This window comes from Bos taurus, chromosome 11, assembly GCF_002263795.3.
Source record: "Bos taurus isolate L1 Dominette 01449 registration number 42190680 breed Hereford chromosome 11, ARS-UCD2.0, whole genome shotgun sequence".
Lineage (NCBI taxonomy): Eukaryota > Metazoa > Chordata > Mammalia > Artiodactyla > Bovidae > Bos > Bos taurus.
Genome location: NC_037338.1, coordinates 106,394,596 through 106,405,195, shown reverse-complemented (window position 1 = coordinate 106,405,195; position 10,600 = coordinate 106,394,596). Strand labels below are relative to the sequence as shown.

The following is a 10,600-nucleotide window of genomic DNA, read 5'->3' as shown; positions in this document are numbered from 1 at the left end:
GCCGGCGCTTTCCCGCCGCCGCTGACAGCTCGGAGTCGGCCTCGGTGCGCTGGGGAAAACCATCCGGGCCCGCCTCTGGCGCCGCTGCCGCGGCCGCGCTAAGGTTCCGGGCGGACCCTGCCGTGTCAGGTAAGAGGCCCGGGGCCGAGCCGTGAAGCGATCCTGGGGCCTCGCGGGCCGGCGCTGGACGCGGGCGCCGCTGGGAGGGGCCGGGGGCGGGTCACCCGTGGGCCCCGGGTCGGCGCCGGAGGGGCGGCTGGGGGCTCGGCGCGGAAGCTGGCCGTGGCCCGGGGCCGACGACCCTGTGCGGGCGTCTGTCAGGCCCTCAGCCCGCCGGGCTCGGCCCGCCGGCGGGGACGCGTGAGGGCCCCGAGCCTGCCCTGTGTCGGTGCCACACCGTGAACACCGGAAGCCCCCTTCTCCACAGGGAAAGCGGAAGCCCCCAGGGCTGTGCGCCCGCCCTCGGGTGACGCGGGCCGCCCTCGGGGCGCTGGGGCTCTGTCCCGGCGGAGGCGGGGCCCTGCGGGTGCCCGGCCGCCCGGCGCCGCTCGCGTCCCGCGGGGCTCCCTCTGCGTCTCACGCGGCTCTCTCAGCCCCACGGTGCCCCAGGGCCTTCACAGAGGGTGGCCGGCGGGGAGGACGCGCTCCGGCAGCTGTGGGGGCTGCATCTGTCTGAGGCGCCCACAGGCTGGGAGAGCCGCAGCGTCCCTCCTCAGGGGCCTGTCTTCGCCCTTTCACCCCTGCCACGGAGGGTCTGCTTCCTATCGCTTTGTCTACTGTTTTAAATGTTAATCTCATCTGAAAAATGCTTTCACTGCAACATGTGACTCTTTGACCAAACACCTGGGCACCGCGGCCTTTCGATGCTGGCGCAGAAACGTTCCCATCACTGCACGAACCCTGGAAACTCTGCCGGACACAGGCTCTGCCCTTATGCCTGAGCATCCTCCAGGGTCCGGGGAGGTGTGTGTCCTGGGCGGCTGGCAGAGAGCCACCTGCCTCCGACTTTGGCCACCCTCCCTGCTCAGTTGGGGCTATGACTCTGCTTCCTTCCCTGAGGACCAAAGTCACTGAGGACAAGCCAACAGGGCTGCGAGACGATGCTTGTCGACTGGGAAGCCCTCCTGGGCCGTGCGCCCCTGAGGAGGCTGCCCTCTCACCAGTGGGGCACTGAGGTCCCCAAACTGTTGGTGTGGATCTGGGCAGAGCCCCCACTTCTCACGTGCTTCTCTCCTCCCCGAATTCCCGTGTGGACACTCCCTTCCTCAGACCAGACCTCCCAGCCCCAGGCCTCCCACCGCCCTGCCTGGTACAGCCTCAGGACCCTTGCAGCCCTGAGGGTCCCTGAGCTCAGCTGCACCCTCCCACCCGCCCACTTGGGCCTCCTCCTTCCTGCAGCCCCCCACCCACACCTGTCCTTGCAGCTCATGCCCTCTACCCACCAAGCCCCCACCGACCAGTTCAGTTCACTTCAGTTGCTAAATTGTGTCCGACTCTCTGCAACCCCATGGACTGCAGCATGCCAGGCTTCCCTGTCCATCACCAACTCCCGGAGCTTGCTCAAACTCATGTCCATCGAGTCGGTGATGCCATCCAACCATCACTTCCTCTTCCCCTTCTCCTCCTGCCCTCAATCTTTCCCAGAATCAGGGTATTTTCCAATGAGTCAGTTCTTCACATCAGGTGGCCAAAGTATTAGAGTTTCAGCTTCAGCATCAGTCCTTTCAATGAATATTCAGGACTGATTTCCTTTAGGATTGAGTGGTTTGCTCTCCTTGCCGTCCAAGGGGCTCTCAAGAGTCTTCTCCAACACCACAGTTCAAAAGCATCAGTTCTTCGGTGCTCACCTTTCTTTATAGTCCAACTCTCACATCCATACATGACCACTGGAAAAACCATAGCTTTGACTAGACAGACCTTTGTTGGCAAAGTAATGTCTCTGTTGGCAAAGTAATATGCTGTCTAGGTTGGTCATAACTTTTCTTCCAAGGAGCGCCCCCCAAACTCTTGTCCAGGTCCTGGTCCCTCTGTCTCAGCAGGAGAAGCCTGGCCCCACTGGCCTGTCTCTGTCCACAGTAACCTCAAGCCTCAGGTGGGTCACGTGGCTCATGCCCTGGGAGCTCGCCCCTCCCCGGCCCAGTTTCTTCCCTTCCCTCCTTGGCCTCACCTCCACCCATCCTGCCTCCCAGCTGGAAGGGATCCCCGGTGCCTGCACCCCAGATCTGCCTCCTCCCTGAGAACGTGCCTGCTCCCTCGGAGCACTACCCCGTCCCCAGTGTGTCCCTGGGGGCGCTCCCCCCAGGTGTCATTTCCCCTCTATACGGATGTCCTGTGTTTCTTCCCACCTTGAACAGAAAGCCCCCGCCCTCAGCCCACGTGTCTCCTTGCTCCTTTACAGCCAGACTCCTTTTAAGAATCGGCAGGATTTAGCATCTCCGTTTCCTTTGCCGGGTGATTTTTAGATACTGAGATGTGCTTCACAAATCATACAGCTCATTTTAAAATGTACAATTCTGTGTTTTTGTCAGATTCACAGAGCTGTGCCACCATCGCCCCTAATGCATCCCCCACTGCAGCACCACCACACCCCCCCCCGCCCCCCCCCCCCCCCCCCGTCATCCCTGCCTGAGGCAACCAGTCATCCAGTGTCTGGATTCACCTCTTCTGGACTATTCATATAAACACAATCACAGAGCATGTAGATTTCTATCTGGCATCTCCCCCTCAGCATCATGTGCTTGAGGTCTGCACACAGTGCAGGAGGGTCAGTGCTTCGTTCCTTTTCAGGCTGAGTCATTTCCATTGTGTGGACGGACCCATTTTGTTGATCAAACGGACCCCCGCTGGGGCGCTCCAAGGGGCCCCGCTGTCTGGCTCTTGTGAGTCACACACTGTGGGTCTTTCTGTGGCCTTGTGTTCTCTGTGCTCTTGGGTGCACCCTCAGGAGTGGCTTTGCTGGGTCAGGCGGTCATTCGGCGTAGCTCTTTGACTGTCTTTCCATAATGCTTTTTATTCTTGATCCTGCCGGGGTGCTGCCCAAACTCCTGTCGGGGTTTCTGGCGGCCTCCTTTGACTCATCCCTCCTCGGTGCTTGGCCTCTGGGACACATGTCCTTTGGGTCTCCTGTGTTCCCTGCCCCTTCCACCTCCTCTGGGCACCTGCTCCCCCAGGTCCCTTGAATTACCGTCTGGCTGTCCTCTGTGCCCACTAATCTTGTGTTTTTCTATTTTCACAATAAAAGAATGAAAAAAGGGACTTCCCTGGCAGGCCAGTGGTTAAGACTCCACACGTCCAATGCAGGGAGCACAGGTTCAATGCCTGGTCCAGGAACTGAAAAACCACATGCTCTGAGGCATGGCCCCCAAAAAATGAAGATGAAAGAAGTGACATCGCGGTGCCTGCCCCTGTGGTGCTGCAGCTCTGCCTCCTCATGACCCAGAGCTGGAAGCAGACTAGATGCCCTTGGGGGTGCTAGCCAAGCAGCCCCTGCGTCCACACCACAGGAGCCCACTCTGCAAAAGGGTTGGGCCCTGGGCGCACACAGCGACTCGTGTGTGTCTTAGGGGAGTGTGCCAAGTGAGCGCAGATGCACAGAGGCCAGACTGTGTGGTTCCATCCGTGCAACTTTCCTGAAATGACAGACGGTGTGAACGGAGATGCGACCAGCGTTGCCAGGGCCGCTCGCAGATCAGGGCCTTGGGGCGACTGCAGAGGGCAGCGAGGGCTCCGTGGCACTGCCATGCTCTGGCTCTCCTCTAATCCACACAACGCCCTGCTTGTGATTTGGGGTGAAAGGTACATGGGACGTCTCTTTATTATTTCTTACAAGTACATGCATATCTATAGTCATCTCAAAATGAAATGTTTAATTAAAAAAATCCTTAAGAAGGTTTCAATTACAAGTTTTTCTGTTTTACAGATACTCGGAAAGTTGGAGTGATTCAGTGACTGCTAAGGTTCTTCCAGCTCTGAAGAAGGTGGTTCAGAAACACTTGATTGTGTCTGAGAGCTAAAATCTACTTCCCAGCAGCACTGGAGGCGTTGGGAGCAGCTTCCTTCAGGACACTGTTCCACCTCTGGCCGTGAGAGCTCCCGGCCGCTCACGTCACCAGCACTGCTGAGACCGTTTGGAGCACACAGCTCACACGTGAGTGTGTGAGGGAACACACGCCGGAGGGAGCCCGGGAGAGGGAACCGGTTCCTGAGGTAAGGACTCAGCTCAGAGGCCAGCTTAGCGCTGGAACTTGCTTCCCAAGAAACTTAATAGCTGGTTAATTCCGGAGCTCAGGGGTCAATCAAATGGGCAGGAGTTTTGGATATTTGGGAATTGATTTTAGCCCAATACAAGTGGTTGGGTTTTTTTTTGTTTGTTTGTTTTTGTTTGTTTTTCCCCTTTTTAAACAATGGGCATGTCCAAGAAAAAAGCTAAATGCCAGATAAGATTTTTCTCTCAGAAAATAAATGTAGGCTCACACATGACAGAGGCACTTGGTGTCCACGGTCCCCGCGCGGAGCCTGGGTTCCTCAGGCTGTGCCCGTCACACGAGCCCGTGGAGAGCCCCTTGACCCAGTGCTGGGTGACCACAGTTCCTGGGGGCTCAGCACACCCGCCGCTTCCGCTGCTCAGGGACCGCCGACAGAGAACCTGGGTACTGAGGGCCAGTCCCTCCCCCCAGGAAGCGCTATGGAAGGAAAGGCAGCATGCCGGGAGGGGCGCGTTCAGACGCGAGCAGGGCTTCCCACCCGGGGCAGTCTGCACACCAGGGCAGCCATGCACGCAGGTGGCTCAGGATTCGTCTCCTGGAGGTTCGGAGCTGAAAGGAGACTATAAACAGGGGAACTTGTAGTTCTGTCCTGCAGGACGCTGTGGGGAAGGGCTGCGTCTCCAGGGAGCCGGGCGTCGGGTGCCCTGGACCTGCAGGCGGCTCCTCACCTGTCTCTGCTCTCACAGACGGAGCCCCTCATGCAGTTTCAGAGCAGAGGCCACGCTGCTGCTGCTCCCCGAGCCAGTTCCCACTCGCAGGCCCCCTGCACAGCCATGTGGCATCCTGCCCACGACAGCTCTGCGGCCAGGGCCCACCCCCAGGTTGTGCCCCATCTCCAGGAGAAGCCAGAGTGTGAGGAAGGGGGAGGAAACATGATGCGAACCGGCAGCGACAAACCTGGAGCCAGAAACAGCCTGAAAAGAAGAAGTGTGCGTCACGTGGAGCCAACAGAGCAGCCAGTGAGTGCTGCCCCAGACGGACAGTGCCCCAGAACCACTCCAGTGGCTTCTGGAGTCCAGAGGGAAGGGCCGGCCTGGGGGCCTCCAGGGAGGAGGGCCAGCCAGAGGGAAGAGGACCGTCAGGGCTGTTACAACAAAAGGCAAATCCAAGAAGCCTGCATTTAACCAGAAAGCATTCATCTCTGGTGGAGAGCAAACCAGCCCCCCCCTCACCAAAGTAAAAAATAAACAGAAGAAACGGAAGGAAGCAGGGGGAATTAATATAGAGGAAAACTTAGAATGAAATGATGCTGTTTGCAGCAGCATGGATGGACCTAGACATTATCATACTAAGTAAAGTAGGTCAACGGAGAAGGCGGTGGCACCCGCTCCAGTGCTCTTGCCTGGAGAATCCCGGATGGAGGAGCCTGGTGGGCTGCAGTCCATGGGGTCGCTGAAGGTCGGACGCGACTGAGCGACTTCACTTTCACTTTTCACTTTCCTGCATTGGAGAAAGAAATGGCAACCCACTCCAGTGTTCTTGCCTGGAGAATCCCAGGGACGGGGGAGCCTGGTGGGCTGCCGTCTATGGGGTCGCACAGAGTCGGACACGACTGAAGTGACTTAGCAGCAGCAGCAAAGTAGGTCAAAGACAACAGCACACGATGTCTCTTACATGTGGAATCTAAAATATGACATGAATGAACTTACCAGTGAAACAGAAACAGACGCAGATGTAGACGACAGACCTGTGACGACCCAAGGGGAAAGGGGGTATAGGTTAGGGTTCTGAATTGACGGGTACACACAACTCTATGTAAAACAGATAAACACCAAGCATCTATTTACTGTACAGCACAGAGAACTATATTCAATATCTTTTCATAATCTATATTGGAAAAGAATCTGAAAATATATATATATCTGAAGAAAAAAAAGAGAAAAGTTAATTAAATACTTAAATCAGTAAAAAAAATTAGTAAAACCAGAAGCTAGTTCTTTTTTAATTTTTGGCCATGTCGTGCAACTTGAGTCCCAAAGAAAGGCAATGCCAGAGAATGTTCAAACTACCGCACAATTGCACTCATCTCACATGCCAGCAAAGTAATGCTCAAAATTCTCCAAGCTAGGCTTCAAGAGTACATGGATGGAGAACTTCCAGATGTTCAAGCTGGATTCGAAAAAGGCAGAGGAACCAGAGATCAAATTGCCAACATCTGCTGGATCATAGAAAAAGCAAGAGAATTCCAGAAAAACATCTACTTCTGCTTCTTTGACTACGCTAAAGCCTTTGACTGTGTGGATCAGAACAAACTGTGGGAAAATTCTTAAAAGAGATGGGAATACCAGACCACTTTACCTGCCTCCTGAGAAACCTGTATCCAGGTCAAGAAGCAACAGTTAGAACAGGATATGGAATAGCAGACTGGTTCCAAATTGAGAAAGGAGTATGTCAGGCGGTATATTGTCGTCCTGCTTATTTAACTTCTATGAAGAGTACATCATGTGAAATGCCAGGCAGGATGAATACAAGCTGGAATCAAGATTGCCAGGAGAAATATCAATAACCTCAGATATGCAGATGACACCACCCTTATGGCAGAAAGTGAAGAAGAATTAAAGAGCCTTTTGATGAAAGTGAAAGAAGAGAGTGAAAAAGTTGGCTTAAAACTCAACATTCAGAAAACTAAGATCATGGCATCTGGGCCCATCAGTTCATGGCAAATAGATGGGGAAACAATGGAAATAATGACAGACTTTATTTTTGGGGGGCTCCAAAATCACTGCAGATAGTGACTGCAGCAGTGAAATTAAAAGACGCTTGTTCCTTGGAAGAAAAGCTGTGACCAACCTGGACAGCATATTAAAAAGCAGAGACATTACTTTGCTGACAAAGGTCCATCTAGTCAAAGCTATGGTTTTTCCAGTAGTCATGTATGGATGTGAGAGTTGGACTATAAGGAAAGCTGAACTCCAAAGAATTGATGCTTTTGAACTGCCGTGTAGGAGAAGACTCTTGAGAATCTGTTGGACTGCAAGGAGATCAAACCAGTCCATCCTAAATGAAATCAGTCCTGAATATTCATTGGAAGGACTGATGCTGAAGCTGAAGCTCCAATACTTTGGCCACCTGATGCAAAGAACTGACTCATTGGAAAAGACCCTGATGCTAGAAAAATTGAAGGCAGGAGAAGAAGGGGACGACAGAGGATGAGATGGTTGGATGGCATCACCGACTCGATGGATGTGAGTTTGAGTAAACTCCGGGAGTTGGTGATGGACAGGGGAGTCTGGCGTGCTGTAGTCCATGGGGTCACAAAGAGTCAGACATGACTGAGTGACTGAACTGAACTGGTAGAGCTTGAGAGATCTTAGTTTCCCAACCAGGGATCGAACCCAGGCCACGGCAGTGACAGCACCAAGTCCTAATCACTGGGCCACCAGGGAAGTCCCCCAAAACTAGTTCTTTGAAAAGACCAATGATACAACCTTTTGCTAAGAGTAATTAAGGGAAAATGAAAGTGAAAAAAATTTTGAACACTCACGAAAGGTGAGAGCCACACACGTAAACGGCATATACACCGAACCCTGACGTTACAGTAATAAACATGGGAACCTCCTCAGAAATCAGGGCCTCCTGTCAGAACAGGCCTGGGGGAGGGGGGTTGGAGTAGGCGGTGGGCGAAGACCAGCCGGGCTCAGAAATGCTCGCTGTCTGGGCCTGGGGTCCCAGCCCCCAGCCCTGGCTGCAGCCTGGGTCACCCCGAGGCAGGACCACCAGCCGCCCCTCGAGACGGCAGGTGTGCCTGGCAGCGTGGAGAGGCGGCGACAGGAGAGGCCCGCCTTGCAGCTCATAATCCTGGGCACCCAGGTGGGTGCCCAACTCCTCTCTAGAGCTAAGAGTCCATCGTAGTTTAACTTTCAAAAATAACTTTGTGGTTTGATTACTTTTTCATGAATACGAGGTGGAGTGTGTTCATCGTGTAATATCTAGAAGATTCAGAGAGTGAAAGAGAAGACCCAGAGGGCCGGTGGGTGGCCCCAGTGCTGAGTGGGCCGGGGCCCGAGGCCCTTTATTCCCAGCAGCTGCTTTGGTGACAGCTTCGTGCCACATGGGGAGGCTTTGTCCCCGTGACATTAAATAGTCAATGTAAAATCCAATTTTTAAGGTGCTTCCCAGGTGGCTCAGTGGCAAAGAATCAGCCTGCAATGCAGGAGACGGGCTTGCTTGCTCCTTGGAAGAAAAGCTGTGACCAGCCTCAGTCAGAACAGGCAGGGAGCAGGAACCTCCACCCAGATGGTGGGGCTGCTGACCGCTGACCTCTGCCCCTGCTCCTGCCGCCGCCTGGCACCCAGTGCGAAAGGGTACTGAAGAGCTTTGTGGCCGAGACTCCCAGGGCTGGTTCCTGTGTGCTGCAGGGGAAGCACTGCGCCGTGGGAGGCCAGGGCGGTGATCCAGGGGGCCAGAGACCACCACCGCGGTGTCCCTGAAAGTCACTGTCTGTGTTTAGAGTTGATGAGTCTGATTTTTAAAGAAAGGAACAATCCTGAAGTCAAATCAAGAAGTTAAGAATCAAGCCCCTGGGAAAGAGGGAGTGAGAAAGACGGACTGCCCAGTATCGCCCAGTGTTGGCGAGGACGCTACGTGAAGACCCGCCTACGAGGGGAGTCTCCCGCAGCTGCTGCCCTGGAGGCGCCCACAGGTTCCCCAGAGTCGAATGCCAGCCGCGTCTGGCCTGGCACATTGCAGAGAGGCCGACAGGCATCCACACGGGCCACGGCTGGGTCCACAGCAGATGCCCCGCGGTGTGGACAAGCCCTGTGCTGAGTGTACGGAGCTGGATGAGAAAGGATGGCTCTGTTTTCACAAGGTGTCCTGACCAGGTGGAGCTGCCAGGCCTGGGGCGGGGGCAGTGATCTTCGGGTAACGGTGGCTCTGGGTCAGGGGTGACGGTTGCCCATGCCTGAATATATTAGAGACGCTGAGTTGTCCACTTTAAGAAGTCAGTTCCACGGTCTGTGGATTACATCTCCATGAAGCTTTAAAAGCGTCACTGAGATGAACGCACACACGCTGAATTGTGTTTTAGGGGCGCCCCCGTCAGTGCTGTTGCTTCACTGAAGAGGCCTGAGCGGCCCCATCCGCAGGGGCCCGGCCTTCCGCCCCTGTGTCTCGGGGGTCCGGGGCGGCTCTGGCATGGTGACCGCGTCCTGCAGTGGGGACAGCAGGGTGACTCCTGCGGCCGTTACGCGGAGCAGTGGCTGAGGAGCCGGGCATCCGCCCGTCCTGCCGAGGCCCCGGTATCGCGGTGGGGAGGCAGCCGGGCCGCCAGGGCCACCCTCCTCCCTGGTCAGCGGCGTTTCTCCAGAGCAGTGTGTCCAGCAGAATTACCTGAGCCACAGGTGTGCCTTTAAATTTTCTGTGAAAGAGGCAAGCTAGTTTTCATGACACACTTTATGTACGCCTAGTGCGCCCTGCGCTCCTATTCCCGAGCGCAGCCGGCGTAGAGAAGCCGGCAGTTTCCTGCACTAGGCGGCCTGCCGGGTTGCGGGCGAGGAGGGGCCTCGGGCCGCCCGGATCCCGCGCTGAGCCCCGCCCCGCCGAGCTCCTGCTCGGGTCCTCCCGGGGAGCCGGAGCCTGGGCCCGGCAGCTCCCTTGCCACGCCCGCGGGCCCCCTGGCCGCTGTGGAGGCGCAGGGAATGCCTGCGGGGACACGCAGCCAGCGCCCCGTGTTTGTGGGAAACAGAGAAGTAGCGACGGGAGCGGGACTTGGCCTCCCAGCCAGAGTGCGGCGCTGACCCCCGTCACTCCCCGTGGTGCGGAGAGAAGGCCTCCTGCTGCGCTCTCCTGGGCCGGCGGATGGAGAGATGGACAGAGGCCTGGACCTGGGCAGCAGCGTGACTCCTGCGGGGCCCTAAAGCCCTGCTGTCTGGCTGCTTGAAAGGCAGCTTGGGATCAGAAACTTGGGCCCTCCACTCCTCGCTGTGCCCCCCGAGCCAGGACTCGTCCTCTGGGCTCCCATGGGGTCTCAGGCTTCGAGGCTGGGGCACAACCCGTTCACAAAGCCGCTTTGAGGGGGACGACAGGCCCGAAGGACGCACCCCAACCTGGCCTCCTTTGGATGTGAGGGGTTGAAGGGCGGGGCGGGGGGGAAGGCGGGGCCAGGAAGGGACACGCCCACGAGCACCTGCTCTGAGCCCCCTTCTGCCTCACACGGGGCTGGGGGCTCCGCTGGAGGCGGCAGCTTCCCCGAGGGTTAGGGCCTGCTGGTGTCCTCTTCCTCCTCTGGGTCTCCTCGGGCCTGACTGAGGGCAGAGTTCAGGACGCGTCTGCCTGGGGGGCCAGCCTTGTCAGCGTGCCAAGCAGGAGGATGGAGGCACAGCTGGGGGCCCTGA

At 56.5% G+C, this 10,600-nt stretch overlaps 1 protein-coding gene across 2 annotated transcripts in view; it reads left to right on the top strand.

Annotated features, from left to right (window-relative positions):
- Nucleotides 1–19: 19 nt before the first annotated feature.
- Nucleotides 20–10,600, top strand: part of EXD3 (exonuclease 3'-5' domain containing 3) — a 77,451-nt gene continuing 66,870 nt past the window's right edge. For both annotated transcript variants that reach the window (XM_024999694.2, XM_024999695.2), the window contains exons 1-2: nucleotides 20–129; nucleotides 3,920–4,206. The gene's annotated coding sequence lies outside the window, so the exon portion shown is untranslated. The remainder of the gene's footprint in view (nucleotides 130–3,919; nucleotides 4,207–10,600) is intronic.